The sequence below is a fragment of the Syngnathus scovelli genome, chromosome 14 (genome assembly GCF_024217435.2).
Source record: "Syngnathus scovelli strain Florida chromosome 14, RoL_Ssco_1.2, whole genome shotgun sequence".
NCBI lineage: Eukaryota > Metazoa > Chordata > Actinopteri > Syngnathiformes > Syngnathidae > Syngnathus > Syngnathus scovelli.
The window spans coordinates 1,458,587-1,470,054 of NC_090860.1; the positions used below are offsets into that span (position 1 = coordinate 1,458,587).

At 47.2% G+C, this 11,468-nt stretch overlaps 1 pseudogene; it reads left to right on the forward strand.

Moving 5' to 3' along the window:
• The first annotated feature begins 6,242 nt into the window (after positions 1-6,242).
• Positions 6,243-7,142, forward strand: LOC125981361 (outer dynein arm-docking complex subunit 1-like; annotated as a pseudogene).
• The last annotated feature ends 4,326 nt before the right edge of the window (positions 7,143-11,468 follow it).

Consider the following 11,468-nt stretch of genomic DNA (forward strand, 5'->3'; position numbering starts at 1 on the left):
ATGACTACAAATTGTAAGTTCCACCAAGACCTGAGCTTGTATTGCTAGATTCAGAGTGCTCACAATCACACCATGCCAACATTATACGGTAATCTAGAAGAGCATTTGCTTTCGAACCATCCAAGATCTAAAGTATGTTCCACCAGTTGACATTGTAACTCGGAGAACATGTGATTACTTTATCAAATACTATTTGACCAAATATTTGAGGTACCACTGAAACTTAAAACTCGGATCTCTGGATTCAAAGTCCAGAGTGCTAACCATTACACCATGGAATAGACACACACACGTACTCGCACTTACACACACGCACGCACGGACACATGTGCACACGCACGCACGCACGCATGCACGCACGCACGCACACACGCACGCACGCACGCACGCACGCACGCACACACACACACACACGCACGCACACACACACACACACACACACACGCACACAGGGCAGTGACTCTTTTATACACATAAATACCAAATAGTCAGGTGACGCTTTCCCGCCTTTTCCGGACAGTATAAAACCTTCTGACCTGGAGATGGGGGGTGTTGTTACATCTGCTGAAGTGCCGTGTGCATTGACCGCCATTAAATAATTCCAAGATGTTGCCAATAAAGAACAAACCGTTACTCCACATCTTAGTTTTCCTGACCCAACAACAGACATCATCAACAACATGCAACAGCTGTTGGTGGAATCGAACCCGCACTTTCCTAACTGTGAAGCGGACGTGCTAACCAGTGTACCAACGAGCCGCCAAAGAGTATAAATATTACTATGTAGAGTCTAATACAAGCCAGATTCCAGATTTAAAACCACTGTCAGGTTCAAAGTGCTAACTGAATATCTGAATAAGAGAAAAGGATCAGCAGACAAAAAACAAGTGAGGAAGAATATTGATTTTTCTCGCGAGGAGTGCGATACAGATTGCTTTCTACAATCTGACTACACTAAAAATCTGTTTACACTCCTCACTCTTTTTATTTGGAACGCCCTACACACAGTGTGAGACGATTAACCCCTGAGGGTGAGGGGAAAAAAAGATTATGGGCTTCGTCTCGTAAGAAAAGAAACAAAAAGTAATCAGAAATCAGAAATCAGAAAACCTTTATTGTCATTCTACATAGTACAATGAAATTGGAGACCTCCATCCAGTGCATGAGGTAGATACGAGTTACATAGTCAAGTAATCGACTAGTAGAAAAGTAGATGAATAATCAGAAACAGTAGTGCGGACAAAGTGCAGTAGTAGTGCAGGAGGAAAGTGTCATCAGTGTCGGCTGGAGATGAGGGCGGCTATGGCTTGGGGAAAGAAACTGTTTTTGAGTCTGTTTGTCCTGGTCTTCATTTGCCTGTAGCGTCTTCCAGAGGGCAACAGGTCAAACAGGGCGGAGCCAGGGTGGGAGCTGTCCGCTGAGATGGCCTTAGCCCTGCTGAGGCAGCGGGTAGTGTAGATGTCCGTAAGGGAGGGGAGAGGGCGGCCGATGATCCTCTGGGCTGCCTTCACCACTCTCTGCAGCTTCTCCCTGTCAGCGGCGGTGGAGCTGCCGAACCATACTACGATGCAGTAGGTCAGTAGACTCTCGATGGAAGATCGGTAGAAGGTCAGCAACAGGTCGGTGTTGAGGTTGTACCTCCTGAGGACTCTCAGGAAGTGTAACCGCTGCTGAGCCTTCTTGACGATGGTGGTGATGTTCTCTGACCAGGAGATCCGGTCAGAGATGTGGACGCCCAGGTACTTGGTGCTGTGGACCCTCTCCACCTGCTCGCCGTTGATGAAGAGGGGAGTTGGCTCAGGGCTGTGTCTTCTGAAGTCTATGATGAGCTCGTTGGTCTTCTTGGTGTTCAGAGCGAGATTGTTCTCAGAGCACCAGTCGACCAGCTCCAGGACCTCCTCTCTGTAGGCTACCTCATCGCCATTGGAGATGAGACCGACCACAGTGGTATCGTCGGCGAACTTGACAATCCGGTTGTGGTTGTGAGCCGGTCTGCAATCATGAGTGTAGAGGCAGAAGAGGAGGGGGCTCAACACACAGCCCTGTGGGGAGCCGATGCTCAGCGTACGGGTGGAGGAGAGGCGGGAGCCAACTCTCACAGCCTGGAGTCGGTTGGTCAGAAAGTCATTAATCCAGGCACATGTGAGAGAGGGGAGTCCGAGAGTGTCCAGCTTTGTGGTGAGTCTGTCCGGGAGGATGGTGTTGAATGCCGAACTGTAATCCACAAAGAGCATCCGGACATAGCTCTGCTGCTGCTCCAGGTGGTTCACCGCACAATGGAGGGCTACGGCGATGGCGTCCTCTGTGGATCTGTTGGTCCGGTATGCAAACTGGTGGGGGTCGAGGTGTGGGGGAAGATAATCCTTGATGTGCTGAAGAACCAGCCTCTCAAAGCACTTCATGATCACCGGAGTGAGGGTCACTGGTCGGTAATCATTCAGGCTAGAGATGGCCGACTTCTTCGGCACTGGGATGATGGTTGAGGTTTTCAGGCAGGGCGGGACGGTTGCTAGGGCCAGGGAGCGGTTGAAGATCGTGGTGAAGGTGGGGGCGAGCTCCTCAGCGCATGCCCTCAGCACCTTGCCGGGGACCCCATCCGGGCCTGCGGCCTTTCTGGGATTCACTGTAAGGAGCACCTTTCTGACCTTGTGCTCCTGAACAGTGAGTGGAGTGATGTCAGAGCTGGGTGGGGGAGGGGGCAGGGCAGGGACTGGGGAGTGCTGCTGGGATGTTCCAAACCGAGCAAAGAAGCTGTTTAGCTCCTCTGCCAGCTGTGCGCCTTGGTCTTCGACTTGAGCGGCACTGCCCCTGAAGTTGGTGATCTCCTAGATGCCCTGCCACACCTTGCGGCCGTTGTTGCTGGACAGGTGGGACTCGATGCGTTGTCTGTGGTCCGCTTTCGCCCGTTTGACTCCTCTCCTCAGCTCAGCTCTGGCAGCGCTGTACAGAGCTCTGTCTCCTGACCTGAAGGCGGTGTCGCGGGCTCTGAGGAGAGAGCGGACCTGGCAGCACATCCAGGGTTTCTGGTTAGGGAAGACACGGATGGTTTTGGTCACAGTCACATTGCTGGCGCAGAACTGGATGTAGCCCAGAACTGTGTCTGTGTGTGTCCCCAGCTCCTGGTGGTCGAACAGGTCCCAGTCTGTCCGTTGAAAACAGTCTTTGAGTTTGTGGAGTGCATCCTCAGGCCAGGAGGTGATGGTCCTTAAGGTGGGTCTGAGTTTGCGTCTGAGGGGGGTGTAGGCAGGGAAGAGCAGGAGGGACAGATGGTCTGATCGCCCGAGGTGGGGGAGGGGGATAGCTCTGTATGCATGTTTGATGTTGGTGTAGACATGGTCCAGGGTGTTCTCACCCCGTGAAGCACACTTTACGTGCTGGTGGAAATTCGGCAGTACAGTCTTTAAGTTGGCCTTGTTAAAATCCCCCGCTACAATGTGGAAGCCATCAGGGTGAGCCCGTTGTTGTTCACTCACAGCTCTCAGCAGGAGAGAGAGTGCCGTGCTTACGTCAGCGTCGGGTGGAATGTAAACAGCAATGACGATAACAACAGCTAGCTCCCTCGGGAGGAAAAAAGGCCGGCACCTGACTGCCATGTACTCGAGGTCCGGACAGCAGTGGCTGCCTACGATGGTCGCATTGTTGCACCAGTTTTCGTGCACATACATACAAAGCCCCCCACCTCTGCGTTTACCGGAGTCCAATGTTCTGTCCGCGCGTAGCAGGGAGCGGCTTGCTAGCTGCATGCTAGCATCGGGGCTATCCGGGCGCAGCCAGGTTTCGGTTATAATATGCACAAAGTGTTGCGTGCAGATATGGCTATATCAGCAAAACAGTTTAAGCAATCAATGACTTTCTTGGATTCCGAGAGATAGAATAAGAAAGTGACGTTCTTTGAGGAAGATCAGAAGGTTCATGACGCATTGACGTGTTGTTTTCACGATCTGTTCTGGTGGACGCTGAGATGTCAGCAGTATCTTGTTTGACACAACCGTCATCTCGCCCCTGACCCAGCCGTAATCCTTCGACGAGGATGGGAATCCATGCGTGTAGAGCACAGCGGATTATCAATCCATCACCTTAAACTCTCGGTCGCCTCTTCTTGGACTACTTGTGTTGACACATCACATTATATACGTTGTGCCAAGGTACTTTGGATATGAAGATAATGAAAATCCGGCGAGGATGTGATATGAAATGATAAGTGGAGAGCACAATGGGGTAGCAACACATCGCCTGAATATCTCAGCCACCGCATCTCATGCATGAGTTGTATGGGCGACATGATATGGTATGTACGGTGTGGTATAACCCGCAAGGTAATGGGAACGCCTTGGGATCCCCCGGGATGAGCTGGACGAAGTGGCTGGGAAGAGGGAAGTCTGGGAGTCCCTCCTAAAGCTGCTGCCCCCGTGACCCGACCCCGGATAAGCGGAAGAAGATGGATGGATGGATGGATGGATGGATGGATGGATGGATGGATGGATGGATGGATGGATGGATGGATGGATGGATGGATGGATGGATGGATGGATGGATGGATGGATGGATGGATGGATCTGCGCAGTCTGATAGTTCCACCAACATTTTAACATCAACATTCTTTCATGGTATGCCTGGGTGTCCTGGTTGAAGATCCTAAAGAAAAGACCCTAAACTCATTGTATGCTATTGCATGAGCGTATAGCGTTGTGGCCGCAGCATCGCCGGAACGAATCTGGGTCACGGCTAATTAAATTACCTTGCTGAATTTATCCGTTGTTCACTGTTGCCAAACAGCTTTCTGTTAAACACAAGCTTCCAGACATTACGTCCACCTATGTTTTAATATCAACTTTATTTCAGTTTTTCCTAATTCATCTTGGTGAAACTCCCTCAGGCATTCCTATCTTTTTTTTAGGCCTGGCTGCCACAAGGCAGCGGTAGACATACAATTATGACTCTGAAAGGATACGCACAAACTGGCCATGATATGTTGTGTGAGATGTTGTTTCACCCGGCCGAAGAGATGTTGTTTCACCCGGCCGAACGCACGCTCCAAGAGACAGTTCAGCCTAATGAAAACGACTGCACCATGAGTCACCCACTCCACGATGAGGCTGTGGATCGCGTCCTGGTAAAATACAACACTACTCAACTCCAGTTTATGTGCAGCGATCCGGATATTGTGATCATGGACAGGGGCAGAGCCGTTGACAAAGCGGCCATAGTGGCCAGACTCTCGGGCTCACCGCAGACCAGTACCGTTACATCAGCCTCGCATCGGCCCGCGGTGGCCAGCAGCAGCAGCAGCAGCAGCAGCAGCAGCGTCCAACATATTCCAAGTATGCGTGAGTGCATGAGAACGATGTCTATGAGACAAGTGGTCGCCATGTGCAAAGAACGTAACATCGATGTGAGAAATGAAGATACCGGGCGCCCGTACACCCACGCAGAGCTGTGCAAGAAGCTAACGGGCAGTTCTCCCACCATCACGGCACCCGAAACGGGACTGGTGGTGGACCCGACTCCCGCAAACAGTCTAGTGTACATTAAGATGCCCCACACTATGCTGCATAACACAGTTCGCGCAGCCCACGGTGTCACGTACAGCTTTGTGGCCGTGCAAGACTCTGTTCCGGGCACTTACAAGCCTGTGGATCCGGAGCACTATGTCGTCTGTCACACCCCTCCGAAGGACATTGCAGTGCAGCTGTCGCCCATCGACGGTTGGGGCCCGGACATCAAGTGGACACTGTTTGTGTCGCTGTCCGCGTACAGCACCACAAACACACCGGTGTTTTGCTCATGACGAGAGACTGTATTTGAATCTCCCCGATCGACAGTGCGCATACGAGATGTACAAAGGCCTTGGGGCATCGCCTGTACAAGTTGAGTCTCCCCAATCGACAGTGCGCATATGCGATGTACAAAGGCCTCGGGGCATCGCCTGTACAAGTTGAATCTCCCCAATCGACAGTGCGCATGTGTGATGTACAAAGGCCTCGGTACATCGTATAGGCACTACCATGGCAACACCCAAGAGGAACCGATCCAACCTCTATACGACATACACCACGTGCATGCGGAATACGCGGCACGACATAGCGGAGTATGCCCGAAGAAAAGGATTGGAGACCACTATTAACGGTCGGGATATGACAAAGTCCGAGATGTGCGCCATGCTGTTTACGGATCGGGTACCGCAACAACGGGTGAGCATAGACAATGCCGTTAGGACTCACAGTCTGGGGCAATTGCAGAACATGTGCACGGAAAAGGGCATCCCTTACCTGAATGAGCGAGGCATGCCCCTGACTAAGCACGCGTTGTGTGAGATCTAAAGGCTCCAGACTGAACATGACGAAATGCAACACATCCTCACCATCGCTCATAGTAATTCCAACCAAAAGAAAGAAGTCAATGCTACGTCAGATCTTAATAGTCTTTTGAACAATGAGGAGAAAATAGAGGAAGAGTTACAGTTGAACAAAATCAAACTAGTGGCTTTCAAAAAGGAGATTGTAGAATGGGAGAGGAAGCTGGTCGCACAGAGGGGGCTGACTGCACCGCATAATACAAAATGTGAAGACACTTCCATCAAGGATATCTTGTCGAAAGAGGACAAACTATACAAGGGTCACATATGCTTCAATGAGCTGATGATTAGGAACGGCCAGTTAACGCAGGAAATAGATACACTGGAGATGCAAAAGAGCGAGTTCCTGCAAATTCAGCTTCAGCTGAGGAAGGAGTTGCAATCCCTCCGCAAGGAAATTTCTGACTTGAGCGCTATGTGTACTAAAGCCAACAACGCCAGCGTTACAATCCAGGTAAAACAGAAGAAGCTGAAGGAACAAAAGGCTCAGTTTGAAGCTCAGTACACTCAAACAACAACCAACTTGGAGCATGAAATCGCCACACACTGCAATCTTGAGGCTATGGTCAATGTCAAGAATGCCGGTGATGAGGGCTCCGACCGTGAAAAAGAGGATCTGCTGGAGCATCTTGAAAGGTTGACTTATTTGGAAGATACCATCAGGAAAATCTTGATAGAGACGGGAGAGAGTGACCTGGATACATTAGTGGAAAACTTTTTAGCATTGGAGGAGGAGAACTATTCCTTACTGGGCTACGTCAACTGTCAGCACTGGCGTATAGTGGACAGTATCTCCGCCTGTCACGCGGAAGACTGGGGTTCGATTCCCTGACGGGGAGCCAAATGTTAGAGCCATAAGTAGGAAATGTTTAAGTTAATTGTATTGTGGTTTGTTTTTTATTTTGTAAAATTGAGTTAAGACGACTGACATTTGTTTAGGCATTTTTATTGTGAAATTTTATTTTATTTTGAAAGGTTTACTTCCTGTCAGGCTGTATTGCATTAGAAAAAACCATTGAGGGATCGTTTAGACAGTTGGACTACGTAGACACGGAGAAAAACAGTTTTTGACCGTGTAGATCGTGTACATAGTATATAGTGTGTATTTTTTGGAAAGAAAGAAAAAGGAATTGTAAAACTGATTTATCGTAATTTTTGTATTTGTATTTTTCATAGATAAAGACCTTTTTGTTAAATTCACGGTTCGCACGCGTCCTTTACTACAAGTGTCTAGGGAATGACACAGATATTGGATCTGTTGCCACGCAATATTAGTCAAAAACTGTCTCCAGGAGGATAAAAGGACATTCAAGAAAGAAGGAGACGAATGAGAGGAAGCTTTTGGAAGACGAGAGGATGAGAGCCATAGTATCACCGTGAGTAGCTGACCTGCTAACATGCTAATGGCGAAGCTAACTATGCTAACGGAGGGAGCGCCTATTCACACTTAATGAGTCGTTTTGCAAGTTAAGAAGACATTAAAGTAGAAAGTAGTTCAGTGGCTCGCATGAAAGAGGAGCAGCAACCGAGCTTGGACATGACGACCGCATTTATGAACACCATTCACTTAACGTCGACGTACAGCGTGAGCTAACAAGAAAATAACCCACCTTAACGAGCTAAACAATAACTAGTAACTGGAAATGTTTTCGTTTTGTGGCCGAAGCCGACTACCGTTAGCCTCACGTTAGCCTTGACGTCACTACAATGACTAGGCGGACGTGTACTCCGTGGACTGTTGGACGTGATGCTACGTGAGCTAGCAACCTGAGCTAACCTGCAGGGGGAGACAAAGCAGCAGCATCAGACTGGAGACGCGCTCTCATTCTCATGAAATATGAGGCGATCTGTCCGAGGTCGATCACAGGAAGAAAATCCTGAAAATGACCTACAAAAATTGAAGCTACAATATCGTCAAGCTGTAAAAGACAAACAGGCATACGATGACAAAATTCAAGCACTCCTCCTGAAAGACAGCAGGGAGATCCAAAGGCTCCAGACTGAACATGACGAAATGCAACACATCCTCACTATCGCTCATAGTAATTCCAACCAAAAGAAAGAAGTCAATGCTACGTCAGATCTTAATAGTCTTTTGAACAATGAGGAGAAAATAGAGGAAGAGCTACAGTTGAACAAAATCAAACTATACCCTAACCCTAACCCTAACCCTTTCTGGTCTGTGTCTAAAGCCTTCAAACAACTCATCTTTTTGTTTAGTTCGGTCAATGTCTGTGTAATTTGCTCTACGTTGGAATTTTATTTTTATTCTGCCCAATAGTTGGTCAATTAGTATTTGTAATGGCACCGCGTTATATTCCACATATTTGCCGTGCCACAACATCTGTCTTTGTAATTTGATCATTTTTCTCATCTTAATTCATCACATTCTCAGCTGCGGTTCTTAAGCGAGCTCGCGCTGACACTGTGTCATCATCTTCCTGTCTGTGCAACAGCAAGTTCTTTTTTATCTTTTCTTCGTCTTCCTTATCTTTCAATTTTCCTCTCATCTGGGAAAATGAGAATGTAATTTTGCTTTTTAATTTTTAATTTTAAGTCTTGCAAAATTGCTATATCCTTACTGCACCGAGATAAACTGTTAAATATATCTTTAAAAACAAACAAAAACAATCTATGCTCCTGCAGAGACTCTTCAAAATGGGACCCAAATGTCAGATTACAAATCAAACCTCCTCCTTCACTCTCACATTTTTTGATAGAACAGTCTACTTAGCTAGACACTGTCATATCATACTAAATAATGGCCTACAAATTAAATATAATGTTGTTGCTGTGGTCCCTCAAAACATGTGACTAGAATTTGGACAATTACTAACCCCCATCAATTGATAAATTATCTCCTCACTAAAGTCCTAGCCTGTTAACCTATCTGCAGCAAGAAGACATTTGCAATGCAGGGGATAAGAGAATAATAATAACACCTGAACCCTAACCCCAGAACACAAGAAAAACCTTAACAATAAACAAAATAAACCCAAGTACTCCAAATATTTCCTCATTAAGATTTTAGCCTTTTTGTGTCGAACCCCATTGATTTCTAATCATTAACCTAATTTTATCCAGTTCTACAATGTATGTTTTCTCTTACTCTCACATTTTTATGAGGGTTGGGCACTCTCCTCGTCGGACGAGTTTCTGCCCACAACCCTCATATTATTCTATAATTTCTAATTTTTACATTTAACAATGCAAATCTGATCAACCATTGTCTAGCACACCGTTTTCGTGCACCAATTTAACGCAATTCCAACCTTTATAACGAACTGATACACAAAGACAAACATACACAGAAACAAACACACGGGCCCACAACATAGACATGACAATCTTCCCAGCTGATAACAAGGGTGGGGGGAGCAACTGAAGTGCGGAGATTCTCGCCACCGCCACGTCGCATAATGCAACCCCCCACCTCTGTCCAAAATATGCATTTGTCAAGATATTTTATATTTTCTGTGTCGAAATTTTCGAAATTCACGAAGGGTGACGAGACTCGGTACAGGTCGGAAGTTGACCTTCTGACCACGTGGTGCAGGGACAACAACCTCCTGCTGAACGTAAACAAGACCAAGGAAATCGTTGTTGACTTCCGGAAGGGTCACACAAAACACCTGCCGCTGATCATCGACGGTGCTGTGGTGGAGAGGGTGAGCTGCACCAAGTTCCTGGGAGTGCACATCAGTGAGGACCTCTCCTGGTCCGTAAACACCGCGTCACTGGCAAAGAAAGCTCAGCGCCGCTTGTACTTCCTGCGGAAGCTCAGGCGTGCATGTGCTCCTCAGGCAGTCCTGTCTACTTTCTACCGTGGCACCATTGAGAGCGTCCTCACCAGTTGCATCGCTGTCTGGGGTGGTAACTGCACTGAACAGAACTTGAAGGCCCTGCAGCGCATAGTGAATACGGCTGGTAAGATTATTGGTGCTTCGCTCCCCTCCCTGAAGGACATTTACACCTCCCATCTCGCCCGGAAGGCAACCTCGATTGCGAGTGATGTGAGTCACCCGGCTCGCTCTTTGTTTGACCTTCTGCCCTCTGGGAAGAGGTACGGAGCCTGCGCTCCCGCACCACCAGACTCACCAACAGCTTCTTTCTCCAGGCTGTTAGGACCCTGAACTCGCTACCCCCTTCTGCGTAGCGTGTGGCACTGTTGCGCTATTTTCTGGACTGTCTGCTGTACGCTCACTTGCTCCTTTTTTGCTCCTCTTATTTATTTATTTGTTGTGTTATTTATTCATTATTTATTCAGCACGTTGTTGTTTACTTGTTTACTTGATTGTCTATTGTGGGCCATGTCTTGTCACCGTGGGATAGGGGGGAACGTAATTTCGGTTTCTTTGTGTGTCTTTGGCATGTGGAGAAATTGACAACAAAGCTGACTTTGACTTTGACTTTGACCCCTTCCATTAATTTCCAATCTTTGCATTTTAATTCATGTCGGGGTAGCAACTTTTGTTTGCTATTTGATTTTCCCATGGTTTATTTTTCTAAATTTCTGAGTTGGCAATTCGAATGGCACCTACAGTCTCCTAAAGCCAATTTAATTCACAGGACAGTGGTAAAATATTCAATGAGTGGTAAGTCTCCTTTCCTCTGCTTCCACACAAAGCCACTGTTTACAATCCTGTGTGTTTTATATAAAGGAGAGCTCAAATGAGATCACTCTCAGTCAAACCATACACACACACACACACACACAATGCGCACTCTTATCATCTCACAGGCAAGCAGGGGAGTCCGCCCTCCCGTGGATTTTAACAAACTCTTTAACCTTCCTATTGTGTAAAAAAATATATACATTTTTGCCGTTTTCTTGAAGTAGATATAAAACCTATCTTTTCATGGATAAGGGAGCCAAACCAGCTAAACATGATTGTTTTTTTTATTTGACCTATACACCACAATTTCACATAGCTTAATGTAAATATAAACAGAATAATTGTATTATTCTAATTATCAGTACCAGGAATTTAAAATAAATAATTTAGTGCATTTTACAATAGAAGAAAATTTAGCAGGTTTAAGTTATCGTAGGTGTGGCCCTCTGACACAACTCAGGTTTTTCATGTGGCCCCTTGTAAAAATTAATTGCCCA